General features: G+C 32.4%; 1 pseudogene; it reads left to right on the forward strand.

The window, feature by feature from the left end:
• Positions 1 to 1,397: 1,397 nt before the first annotated feature.
• Positions 1,398 to 4,678, forward strand: LOC115705734 (pentatricopeptide repeat-containing protein At3g49740-like; annotated as a pseudogene).
• Positions 4,679 to 12,722: the final 8,044 nt, after the last annotated feature.

Genomic DNA, 12,722 nt, shown 5'->3' on the forward strand with positions numbered 1-12,722 from the left:
GTGAGGACAAAGCATGCTAGAAACACTCGTGTTGATCTGTAGGGTCAGTCATCAGTCCATGAAGCAGCCATAGTGACGTACTCGTGTATAAGAGCCATTCAGTCCGTGGGTGTAAGGACCCAATGGAAGCTTGAAGCGGGGACGTTACAAATGGTATCAGAGCCTTGACCCAGCCGGAAGTGTGGTCGACGAGGACGTCAGACACCGTAAGGGGGGGTGATTGTGACAGTCAGTAGTCCTGTGATCCGTAAGTAGAAATACTGGGTAAGCTGTGCAATCCTACACCGCCTGGGGAAGGTCAAGTGGGATGATTCTGAGACTGTGTAGGTATGGGACTACACAGTTGAAGAGGGCTTAAATGGATTGATTGGTACTACCTATGTCAACAAGGTGCATCTTGTTTTTCGGTAGCCCATCTCGAAAGAACTCCACAGTTAAGCGTGCTTGGCCTGGAGTAATTTAAGGATGGGTGACCTCCTGGGAAGTTTTCCCAGGAAGCGTGCGAGTGAGGACAAAGCATGCTGGAAACACTCGTGTTGGTCTGTAGGGTCAGTCATCAGTCCATGAAGCAGCCATAGTGACGTACTCGTGTATAAGAGCCATTCAGTCCGTGGGTGTAAGGACCCAATGGAAGCTTGAAGCGGGGACGTTACAATAAGTCAGGTGAAATTGTGCTTTTCATGAATCCTTAGAGGGTCGCATGCCTAAACAAACACCTTTATGGTGGACCCAGATTTTAAAGTGAGGGGGGCTTAATTTTTTTTAAGACAGGAAAAAATAAACTTAAAAAGACAAAAAAAGTCTGATGGACTTTGAATCCTTAACCTATATCATATATGCAATCTAGATTAACCATTACATTTACACCAAAACTAGTATTATTTTTATAAATATCATCTTTTATTATAAATATATGTCGTAACTAACTAAAATTCATATACATTTTTTTTTTTTTCAAAAGAATCAATTATCCCGCCTCGCTTCTATGTGAGTCTGCTCCTACCCGTAAGGGTTGACGTCATGAAGTGCTGGGTATTTTGTTCAGAAGTTAAGAAAAATTAAGTTTTAATTATTTTGAGATTAAGAACAAAAAATACTTTAAATAATATTAGAGAAAAGGAGACTATAATAGATCAATCTGGAATTCCTTTTCTTCATCTTTAATTTGATGTGTAATTCTATATTTGTGTGTGATTTAGTCTTGAAAATGAATTAAATTTTTACTTAAAATTCTTAATTAAATCTTTTCAAAATTTTATTATGATTTAATGTAATTTTTTATTTTTATACATTTAATATTTACTCATGAACAATTAGTAGGTATGATTATTTGTTATATAAAAATGTTTAAATTTAGAAAATGCATATAAGAGATAGGAATTTCACTAAATTAGTAAAAAAGTTTATTTTAAGAAATGGATTTAGGAGATTAATTATAGTGATATTTTTCATTAATAGGTATGATGATTATTTGTCTTATAAAGAAAAATGGTTAGTTTGTACTTATGAGGGCCGTGCAAGTCACTTGAAACGCCTACCTAGGCCAACACCTCTAACGCTCCCTCCCACAGGGTTGGTGGCGTGATTCAAGGCTTCGGCCACTGAAGTCTCAATCCACCTTAAAGGAATGGTACCACGTCCCCTTAAAGGTGGCCGGAACCTTCCAGATGACCACGGCCAACACAATCGCATCCTAACCAATTATTGCCCCACTTGGTTACAGGCACACGTTACTGGACCCGGCGATGTGTTCATTTGCCATAATCTATATAAACTTCTTCAAAATAGTATATGTGCCCGATGTGGGACTTTCTACAGAATCTCATATATATATAGAAAGAATCAACCCACCCATTCTATGAATATGCGTTCAAAACCCATTCTTTCTATCAAACCCTTGAGCTTCAATTCGGTTCAGTTCAGACCTCTTCTTCTTCCTCTTCTCTGGTTCGGTTCTCTTCAATTTTTTGCGGCTGATTTTAGGGACTTGATTTTATCCCTTTTGTTCCATCGTTTTTTTTAGCTTAAACACTTTTGTTCTATCGTTCAGTAAGGAAGGAAGGTGAAATGGTGGTTTTTTAGAACATTATTTAGTGACGTAATAAAAAATTAGTTGTTAGCAGCGTGGACCGTTAGCCAGGTGAAATGGTGGTTTTATCATGAACCCTCAGAGGGTCACATGCCTGCCTAGCCCAACTCCTAACTCCCCAGGGTTGGCGGCGTGCGGTGCTTTAGACTTCAGTCACTAGAAGCTCCTAACCATCTTATAAGAATGGCACCACGTCCCTATAAGGGTGGCCGGAGAGAGCACCATCCATATGACTAGGACCCACGCCAGATGCATCAAAAGTTGTTCTTCTCAGTTAGTGTAAATGGTTTAACTCAATCTCAGATGCCATCCAACTCCTCACTCCTCACCCTCAATCGTAAACTTGCTCACCTCACTCGTGCAAACCGTTACTCAGACGCCCTCCAATTTTTTACCCAATCTCAATCTCAATCTCAATCTCCCAAACCAGATCACTACACTATCTCCACTCTCATTACTGCCACTTCTAACCTTACCCACATCACTTTCGGCAACCAGCTCCACGCCTACGCCATTCGAACGGGCCTTAAAGCCTTCCTCATGTATCAAACACTTTGCTTTCTCTTTACGCCAAAGCACATGACCTAAACTCTCAGAATTGGGTTTTTTAGGAGGTTCAGAACCCAGATGTTTATTCTTGGACCACGCTCTTGTCAGCCTATACTAAGTTGGGTTATGTTGAATATGCTTGCCACTTGTTCGATAAAAAGCCTCTATGTTGCAATGTGGCCATTTGGAATGCATTGATTACTGGATGTTCCAGTAACGGGTATGGTGAAATTGCTGTGCTTTACTTTAGTAAAATGCACAAGAGTTCTATTAGGCATGATAATTACTCTCTTGCAAGTGTTTTGAGTGTGTTGTATAGAGACTTTGGATTTTGGGAGATAGGTTCATTTGTTAGTGATTAAAACTGGGTTTCTAGGAAGAACTTCTGTTGTTAATGCTCTACTTACAATGTATTTCAACTGTGGAATTGTTTTAGATGCATACAAGGTATTTGGAGAGGCTGATGATGATGATGCATATAAGGTACGTGATGGTATTACTTTTAATGTGATGATAGATGGTTTAGCAAGGGTGGGAAGGGATGATGATGCTTTGGTAATGTTTGAAGAGATGCGTTCTGTTTGTTTAAGGCCATCTGAGCTGACTTTTGTGAGTGTTTTTAGGTCGTGTAAAGTTGCTAGAATTGCTCACCAACTACATGCTGACGCTATTAAATTAGGATTTGAAGCTCATCCCGCTGTGAGCAATGCTGCAATTAACATGTATTCCTGTTGTGGGGATTTAAATGCAGCTCACATGGTTTTTCAAAGATTAGGAAACAAAGACATTGTCTCATGGAATAGTATGATCTCTAGTTTTTTTCAAGGGAATGATGGGAAATTGGGTATCTTGGCCTATTTGGAAATGCAGAGGGCAGGAATAAAACCAGATGAATTTACTTTTGGAAGTTTGCTAGCAAAATCAGAGTTTGTTGATATTGTGGAAATGGTACAAGCCCTTATATGCAAAAATGGGCTTATAGCTAAATCTCAAGTTTCAAATGCCCTAGTTTCAGCATATTGCAGACATAGGAAGGTGAATCTTGCATATCGAATATTCCAAGATACTGAGTGCAAAAATTTGGTGTCGTGGAATACGATGATTTCTGGGTTCTTAATAAACGGATTTCCCGTGGATGGGTTAGAACAATTTTCTAGGTTGTTGATGACAAACATCTTGCCAAATGTATATTCCTTGACCATTATTCTAAGTAGTTGTGCAGCCATTTCAGCCTTAAGTCAAGGTAAACAAGTTCATGGCTACATCATCACCTCTGGGTTTTGTCCGGGAACTTGTCTTGGTAATGCACTTATTACAATGTATGCAAAATGTGGAGTTTTGGATTGGTCACTGAGAGTTTTTGATACAATGATTGAAAGAGATGCTATCTCATATAATGCTCTGATATCAGCATATGCACAACATGGACAAGGAGAGGAGGCAGTACGTTGCTTCGAGGTAATGCAAGGCTTGTCTAGGATGTTCAAACCGGATCAAGCCACCTTCACGGCTGTTCTTTCTGCTTGCAGTCATGCTGGTTTAGTTGATGATGGTATAAAAATATTCAACTCCATGGTGAATGATTATGGTCTTTTAGCTGGAGTAGATCATTTTTCTTGCATTGTTGATCTTCTAGGTCGTGGTGGCTATCTTGACGAAGCTGAAATTATTACCAATAGTAAGCATCTTAAGGCACATTCCAACATATGGTGGGCATTGCTCAGTGCTTGTGCAGCTCACAGTAATATAAAATTAGGAAGAATAGTTGCTGGGATTCTTCTTGAAACTGAAAAAGATAATCCTTCAGTTTACGTGTTGTTAGCAAATATTTATGCAGCTGCAGATCAGTGGCAAGAAGCAGCAAACACTAGGGAAATGATTAGAAGAACAAAGATGACAAAGCAACCCGGCTGTAGTTGAACTAACTTCTTTTGTGCAAATATCCTTTTTTTAGGGTGATTTTGTGTAAATATCTAAAGGTGAACATATAAGCGACATGGATATCCACAAAGTGATTCATAATAGAACTTAATTTTGAAAGAGAAATTATGAGGGAACCATCATTCACTCTTTCTTCTTGGAAAATGTTGCATGTGTGAGGAAGAAAAACTTGTGGAAAACCAAGCCATCAACGCAAAAGATAATTAAAAATCAGACAATTCCCAATTTCTCAATAAATCAGGAAAGGGAATACAAAATGCAGCAAAGTTATTGAACTTCTTGACGCAATTCAACTAAAGAGCCAAAAGAAGTTTTAAACCTTTTCCCAGGTTTTTTTTTGTTGTTGTTGTTGTTTAGTACCACTGTAGCACATGACCAGAAAAGAGGGCAGAAAAAGAACCATGAGAAGCAATGTAGTAGTCTTCTTATAACAGTTAAAACATAAGTCAGAAAAAATAACTTAATTCTCAACCAAATGCACTCTAACTCAGTTCCTTGGGGAAAATCCTGTCATTTCTCACCAGCCAAATGACCCTCAGCATAGTAAAAACATCATAGTTCCAAAACTTCCTTTTCTTATCAAATCCATTGCGAAACTCTTGGACCATCAAATCATAACAAATCTTTTGGGGAGCAGCACTAATAGTCAGAAGTTGCAGCCAAAAGAATTTGAATCCTCACATTGTATTTCAATTGTGGGATTGTTTTAGATGTATACAAGATATTTGGAGGGGCTGATGATGATACGTATAAAGTATGTGATGATAGATGGTTTAGCAAGTGTGGGAAGGGGTGATGATGATGCTTTGGTAATGTTTGAAGAGATGCGTTCGGTTTGTTTTAAGGCCATCTGAGCTGATTTTTGTGACTATTTTTGTTCATTAAATATATTTTTTTCGACAATATTTTTTCATTTATTATTTGGATTTTGAGATAACTCCAGAAATGAAATGAAAAATAATACTCAAGAAAATAAAAAAATTGGAACTCTGGTAACAATGTCTTGCACTCTTGCTTCTACGGGATTTAACAACTTAAGGGTGACACTGAATAAATATACTCTCTTCTATGGAGAGATTTGAGAATTGATTCATGGCTTCCTAGTTTCAATAATTACTTAAAAATTGTCTGAAACTTGTATGTGTATAAACACATGAATAAATGAAAAACAAGTGAAAATTGTCTAATGAAAATGTGTATTCACTTGCTTATATTGCATTTTTAGTAACTACCATATTTCAGAACTTGAGTGAGCATAAGATAAAAGTGTGTAAATTGCTTTGTCCTCCAAACCTTTATTGGCTAATTGCTAATAAATGTATATCCAGTAATTAGCATTATAAAAATAACTTAAAGTATTTATTAAGAACTACATATTTATCCAATTGTTAATAAGCTCTAAAAAGTATATCTCATTCTACATTATCCTTCGTTCATATCTCATTTTAGCAAGGAAACAGCACTGTTTGATATAAATGCCAAAAACAAAACAACAAAATAATCAAACAATATTAATAAGTTGAGAATATCTATCTTCCTCACTGAGCCAAGACCCATCTCCAACCTCAAACTCTGAAGACAACCCATTATAGAAGTAGAGGAAGAAAAGGTTGAAGAAGAACCAAAACTGAATCTTTACTCTAGCCATGGAAGGTCTTGGTCCAGAAGAAGAAGCATGGTTATTAGTAGTACTAGGAGGGGTCTCAGTCAAAATGACACAATTAAAAAATGGTTGTTTGCGATGTGAACCGGAACCAGGTAATGACTAACCGCAATGCGTTGTGTGGGTTTGATCCTTCAGTCTCGTCCTCAACTGTGCTCTACAAATAAAGGCACAACTTCCTACCGACCATCCCCCGGGTGGTGGTCAAATGGAGGACATCGTAACAACTGGCTTACAACATGATCTGCAACCACACCCGCTCTCCCCGGTTCCGGCCACACCAAGTGCATCCCTACCATTTTAATGCCCCACTTGGTCACAGGCCCACGTTACTAGGCCCGGCGATCAAGCTTGCAAAACGTACGTATATAAAACCTTTCATCCGCCAAACTTGTACGATGTGGGATAATTCTATTTCAATTTCATTCGTAAACGAGAGATGTCATAAAATAGCAAACCAAACTCCCTTTTTTCGGACAAATATTTTTTCTTATATTTTATTTTATTTTATGTACCAATCACCACATAGGTATGTATTTATATATATATATAGACATTTTCAACGAAGTGTGACTGTGCTACGTGACATACGGTTTGGCAAATTATATAATCCAATGCCAGAGTTATAAACAAAACTCTGACTCTAGCTAGGAAGGCCTCATCTATTTTCAGTAACATTATAGCATGTATTTGATAGCTTCAATTAACATCATCTAATCAAAAATATATTCTACATAAACATCACCTATTAGATATTAATTAATATTGGGAATAATTCTTTACATGTAGGGGTCAAGCAGGATCAGAAAAAAGTAAAAAAGATCACTTTGAACTACATAAATTGGATGGGAAATGACCTCCAACCAAATTGACCTAAAGCATTTGCAATTTCATTCAACATGAGGAACCTTAGGGAATTGGGAATTGGACAAGGTGAATAACATATCAGCTATTAAATATGTGATGTTAACCAGCAACTATTACTGTAGGCTTGTTACTTGCATTACAAACTAAAGTGGATATATGATATTGCGCTACGTACCATGAAATAAGGCTTTGGCTTCCATCTCATGTGGTGATCATAGCATCCATATAAAGATTTTTATCTATATAGCAGCATCAGTGTTCAACTTTAAGTGATCAAAGGTGGAACCTAAGAAAAAGGAGAAGCAGAATGACCATTTATCTGGAGGAATTTTCTTCTTCTGCACCCTGTGAAATTGGTCCAAATATAATCTAGGCAGCAAAAGCAACTACGTACAATACAAAGAATACTGTTATGTATAGCTCAGCCACTGAGTTTGTTATAAGGCTGAGGTGGACTTAGAACTTGAAGTTAGTTAAGTTAGTTAGCTTGTCTAAGTGCAACTCCATTAGTAAATGTGGCTGTCAGAAAAATAGGACTCATTGTCAGAAAAAAAATTGACTTTTCAAATATAAACATTTGAGAACTGCTGGATAGTAGCAGCGATGCGGTATTTTTTTTTTCTTATCTATTTTGATTGGTTAGTTTAAAAGTATTATAGTTAAAAAATAAAAAATAGGGTCCATAGCTAAAAGGTAGCTTGCATTGGATTTGCCCTTACAGCTCACTAGCTATGTATATAAGTGTCACATGTCTAAGTGGGAGAGATGATCGAACTAGCAATTAAGAGAAAGAAAATAGAGAAATGGAGGGTGAGAGACTTTTGTAATTCTGCCCTTAGTTTTGATTGTAATTTCTCTTGTATCGATCATTGATTTGTAATCAATAAAGGAAGGATGTTCTCTTCAATATTGTGTGTTTCTAGTTTCAATTATCTCTCTGTTTTATTATTCAGATTTAGATTTGTTCATTTACTTGGTGAAATTTGTTTGATTATTTGTTCAGTCCGAGTGATATCAAAATCACAAATAAAAAAAGTAACAATAAATATGTTCATTGCTGTGTGTTGAGAATTATGGGACTCCATCTCAAAATTAATTGATAATGAGTGGAGTAATTTATGTTCTTATATATGACTCAATTTTCTAATATTTATTCTATGTAAGACAATGTTCATACTGTGATTATTAGATGATAAATGAAAGATTATTAAAATCATATGCTTTCACTGAACCTGCTGCGTTGTAGTTAATATTATACCTTAGTTGATTTCCAGCCCCTCTAGGATCTAGCTTTCTTACATCATGGAAGAAGTGCAAATTAGTAAAAATGAATTTACAAATTATAATTCAACTCAACTCTAGAATAAAGATGTAAGGACCAATTAAAGCAAATAAATAAATAACTACAGGAAAACAAAAGTCTCAAATAATTCTTAATTATTGATGCCTATTCCTATAATTCATTAATAACTTGTGGGTATTATTATTATTATTATTATTTATTTATTTTTAGATAAAAAATTGTGAGTATTTTAATTCTCAACAAAATAATTTCTTGTATATTATTATTCTTATTATTTTTTTCTTACAATATTTATTATAATTTAATGAGACGATAATAATTCGACACGTGTTAATTTTGAATAAGTAAATGAATTTGTTAAAGTTGAGACTAACGGACTTACAAAATATATGACTTTAAGGACTATTACCGCTATTTTTCTAGATTATGAATTAATCTGCATTAAATTAAATTTTTAAAGGACTTTCGTTGCAATTATCTTTTATAATTTTATGTAATTTTATATTTTTTTATTCATTTAATATTTGTTTATTATTTTACCCAAAATTAAACTATAATATTAATATTAGGAGTTTTTTCATTTTTACACTTCAAAATAATTATTTTTTTTTGTATTTTTACGAAATTCTACATAGAACCCCCTATTGCAACTAGTGCTGCAACCTAAATTGCAACAAAAAATCGTATAGAAACCCCTATTGCAACTAGCGATGCAACCACTTTAGAAACTCAAACCGTAAATTTGAAAAAAAAAGTTAAAAAAATAGTATATGGGGTAATTCCCCTTAATATTATGGGTAACTACTCAATGGTTACATTTTTATTGTAACCATGATGGTTACATTTATGTTGACCTATAATAGCAGATTACCAATATGTAAAAAAAAATAAAATTAGAATTACATGAACTATAATTAACTATTTCTTAAAATAATTAAATTTTAATTTGAATATTTAATAAGACGCTTTTCAGTAATTAACATTAATAATTTTATTTTTATATTTAAGTCTCTATTATAATTTTTTTAACAGTTAAGCCATTTAATTATAATATTTACAGCAAAACTCTATTATTTTATAAAATTTAAACTTTCACCCCTTTTAAAATATATTTTTTAATAATTAATCACAAAGTCTGAGAATAGTACAAAATACTAGAATATGAGAATTCATGATTTATACATCATATCTAAACCCCTATTCATCTGTATATCTTCAAGTTACGTGTTTTACACATAACTTGAAAATAAACTAATTACTTCATATCTGTATATTTTTATCAGTAACACATATTCGAGATCAATAACCAGTAAATGATGTACTAATTTTGTTGACGATACAATAGTTAAAATTAATAATTAATAATAATCAATAACATCGGTTGCTAAGTTTATCAAGAACACATGTTCAAGATCCATAACCAATAATAATTAATAACTTTTAAATTATCAATAATACATATTCATGATCAATAACCAATAATAATTATTAACTTTCAAACTTTTTCAATAACATGTATTCAAGATCAATAACCAATAACAGTTAGTAACTTTTAAATCTTTTAATAATATATATTCAAGATCAATAACCAATAACGATCAATAATTTTTAAACTTTCGTAATTTTTTTTATGATTCTACTCCGATCAATTGATACATATACAATATATTAATTTAGAACTGTAAAAAATGAAGGATAAAGTAACTTCCTCTCTGAGAAAGAAGAATTACATGACAGAGGGTGGAATGAAGTACATATGTGTCGAGTGCGGTAAAAAAATTATCTTTACTTTTATAATTGCTATTAGATTTTAGTTTTTTTTTTAGAAAAAAAAAAAATCACTTAAACCAATCTTGGACTACCAGACTTATTTGGCACTTAAAGTATTGATAATAAGATTGAGTGTAGAATTACATTTAATTAGAGGTTATTCTTACTATTTTTGATTAGTTAAGGTTATGGGTGTAATATTTTTAAATTATAAGGGGTTTTATTATAAATATTTTAATAATTTAAGTCGAAAAAAATTAATTTCTAAAAGATTATTATTTAGTAACAAATTGTTAAAAATTAATTAATAATTATTAGTAATTTAGAACTGTAAAAAATTGATACATATACAGTATATTAATTTAGAACTAAAAATGAAGGATAAAGTAACTTCCTCTCTGAGAAAGAAGAATTACATGACAGAGGGTGGAATGAAGTACATATGTGTCGAGTGCGGTAAAAAAATTATCTTTACTTTTATAATTGCTATTAGATTATAGTTTTTTTTAGAAAAAAAAATCACTTAAACCAATCTTGGACTAGTAGACTTATTTGGCACTTAAAGTATTGATAATAAGATTGAGTGTAGAATTATATTTAATTAGAGGTTATTCTTACTATTTTTTATTAGTTAAGGTTATGGGTGTAATATTTTTAAATTATAAGGAGTTTTATTATAAATATTTTAATAATTTAAGTCGAAAAAAAATTAATTTCTAAAAGATTATTATTTAGTAACAAATTGTTAAAAATTAATTAATAATTATTAGTAATTTAGAACTGCAAAAAATTGATACATATACAGTATATTAATTCAGAACTGCAAAAAATGAAGGATAAAGTAACTTCCTCTCTCAGAAAGAAGAATTACATGACAGAGAATGGAATGAAGTACATATGTGTCGAGTGCAGTAAAAATATTATCTTTACTTTTATAATTGCTATTAGATTTTAGTTTTTTTTTTTAAAAAAAAAAATCACTTAAACCAATCTTGGACTAGTAGACTTATTTGGCACTTAAAGTATTGATAATAAGGAAATAAATTCTCAGATTACAAGTTATTTATTTATTTATATATTTTAATTTTTAAATTAATCACAATCATTTGGCACTTGAGTGTAGAATTACATTTAATTAGAGGTTATTCTTACTATTTTTTATTAGTTAAGGTTATGGGTGTAATATTTAGTAACAAATTGTTAAAAATTAATTAATAATTATTAGTAATTTAGAACTGCAAAAAATTGATACATATACAATATATTAATTTAGAACTGCAAAACATGAAGGATAAAGTAACTTCCTCTCTCAGAAAGAAGAATTACATGACAGAGAGTGGAATGAAGTACATATGTGTCGAGTGCAGTAAAAATATTATCTTTACTTTTATAATTGCTATTAGATTTTAGTTTTTTTTTTTTTAAAAAAAAAAAAAATCACTTAAACCAATCTTGAACTAGTAGACTTATTTGGCACGTATTGATAATAAGGAAATAAATTCTCAGATTACAAGTTATTTATTTATTTTAATTTTTAAATTAATCACAATCATTTAATAGTGATCTAATGACTAAAACTAAATGTAACCATTCAATAGTGCTTTTATGTAATAAAAAAATTAGTTGTTTGCAGCGCGGACCGTTAGCCAAGATGCAATGGTGCTTTTATCATGAACCCTCAGAGAGTCACAAGCTTGCCAACTCTACTCCCCAGGGTTGGCAGCGTGCGGTGCTTCAGACTTCAGCCACTAGAAGCTCCTAACCATCTTATAAGAATGGTCCCACGTCCCTGTAAGGGTGGCCGGAGAAATGTAACCATTCAATAGTGCTTTTATGTAATAAAAAAATTAGTTGTTTGCAGCGCGGACCGTTAGCCAAGATGCAATGGTGCTTTTATCATGAACCCTCAGAGGGTCACATGCTTGCCAACTCTACTCCCCAGGGTTGGCAGCGTGCGGTGCTTCGGACTTCAGATTTTAGTAAAAATATTATCTTTACTTTTATAATTACTATTAGATTTTAGTTTTTTTTTTTTAAAAAAAAAAATCACTTAAACCAATCTTGGACTAGTAGACTTATTTGGCACTTAAAGTATTGATAATAAGGAAATAAATTCTCAAATTACAAGTTATTTATTTATTTATTTATTTATTTATTTTAATTTTTAAATTAATCACAATCATTTGGCACTTGAGTGTAGAATTACATTTAATTAGAGGTTATTCTTACTATATTTTATTAGTTAAGGTTATGGGTGTAATATTTAGTAACAAATTGTTAAAAATTAATTAATAATTATTAGTAATTTAGAACTGCAAAAAATTGATACATATACAGTATATTAATTTAGAACTGCAAAACATGAAGGATAAAGTAACTTCCTCTCTCAGAAAGAAGAATTACATGACAGAGAGTGGAATGAAGTACATATGTGTCGAGTGCAGTAAAAATATTATCTTTACTTTTATAATTGCTATTAGATTTTAGTTTTTTTTTTTTTAAAAAAAAAAAAAAATCACTTAAACTAATCTTGAACTAGT

The sequence above is a fragment of the Cannabis sativa genome, chromosome 1 (assembly GCF_029168945.1).
Source record: "Cannabis sativa cultivar Pink pepper isolate KNU-18-1 chromosome 1, ASM2916894v1, whole genome shotgun sequence".
Lineage (NCBI taxonomy): Eukaryota > Viridiplantae > Streptophyta > Magnoliopsida > Rosales > Cannabaceae > Cannabis > Cannabis sativa.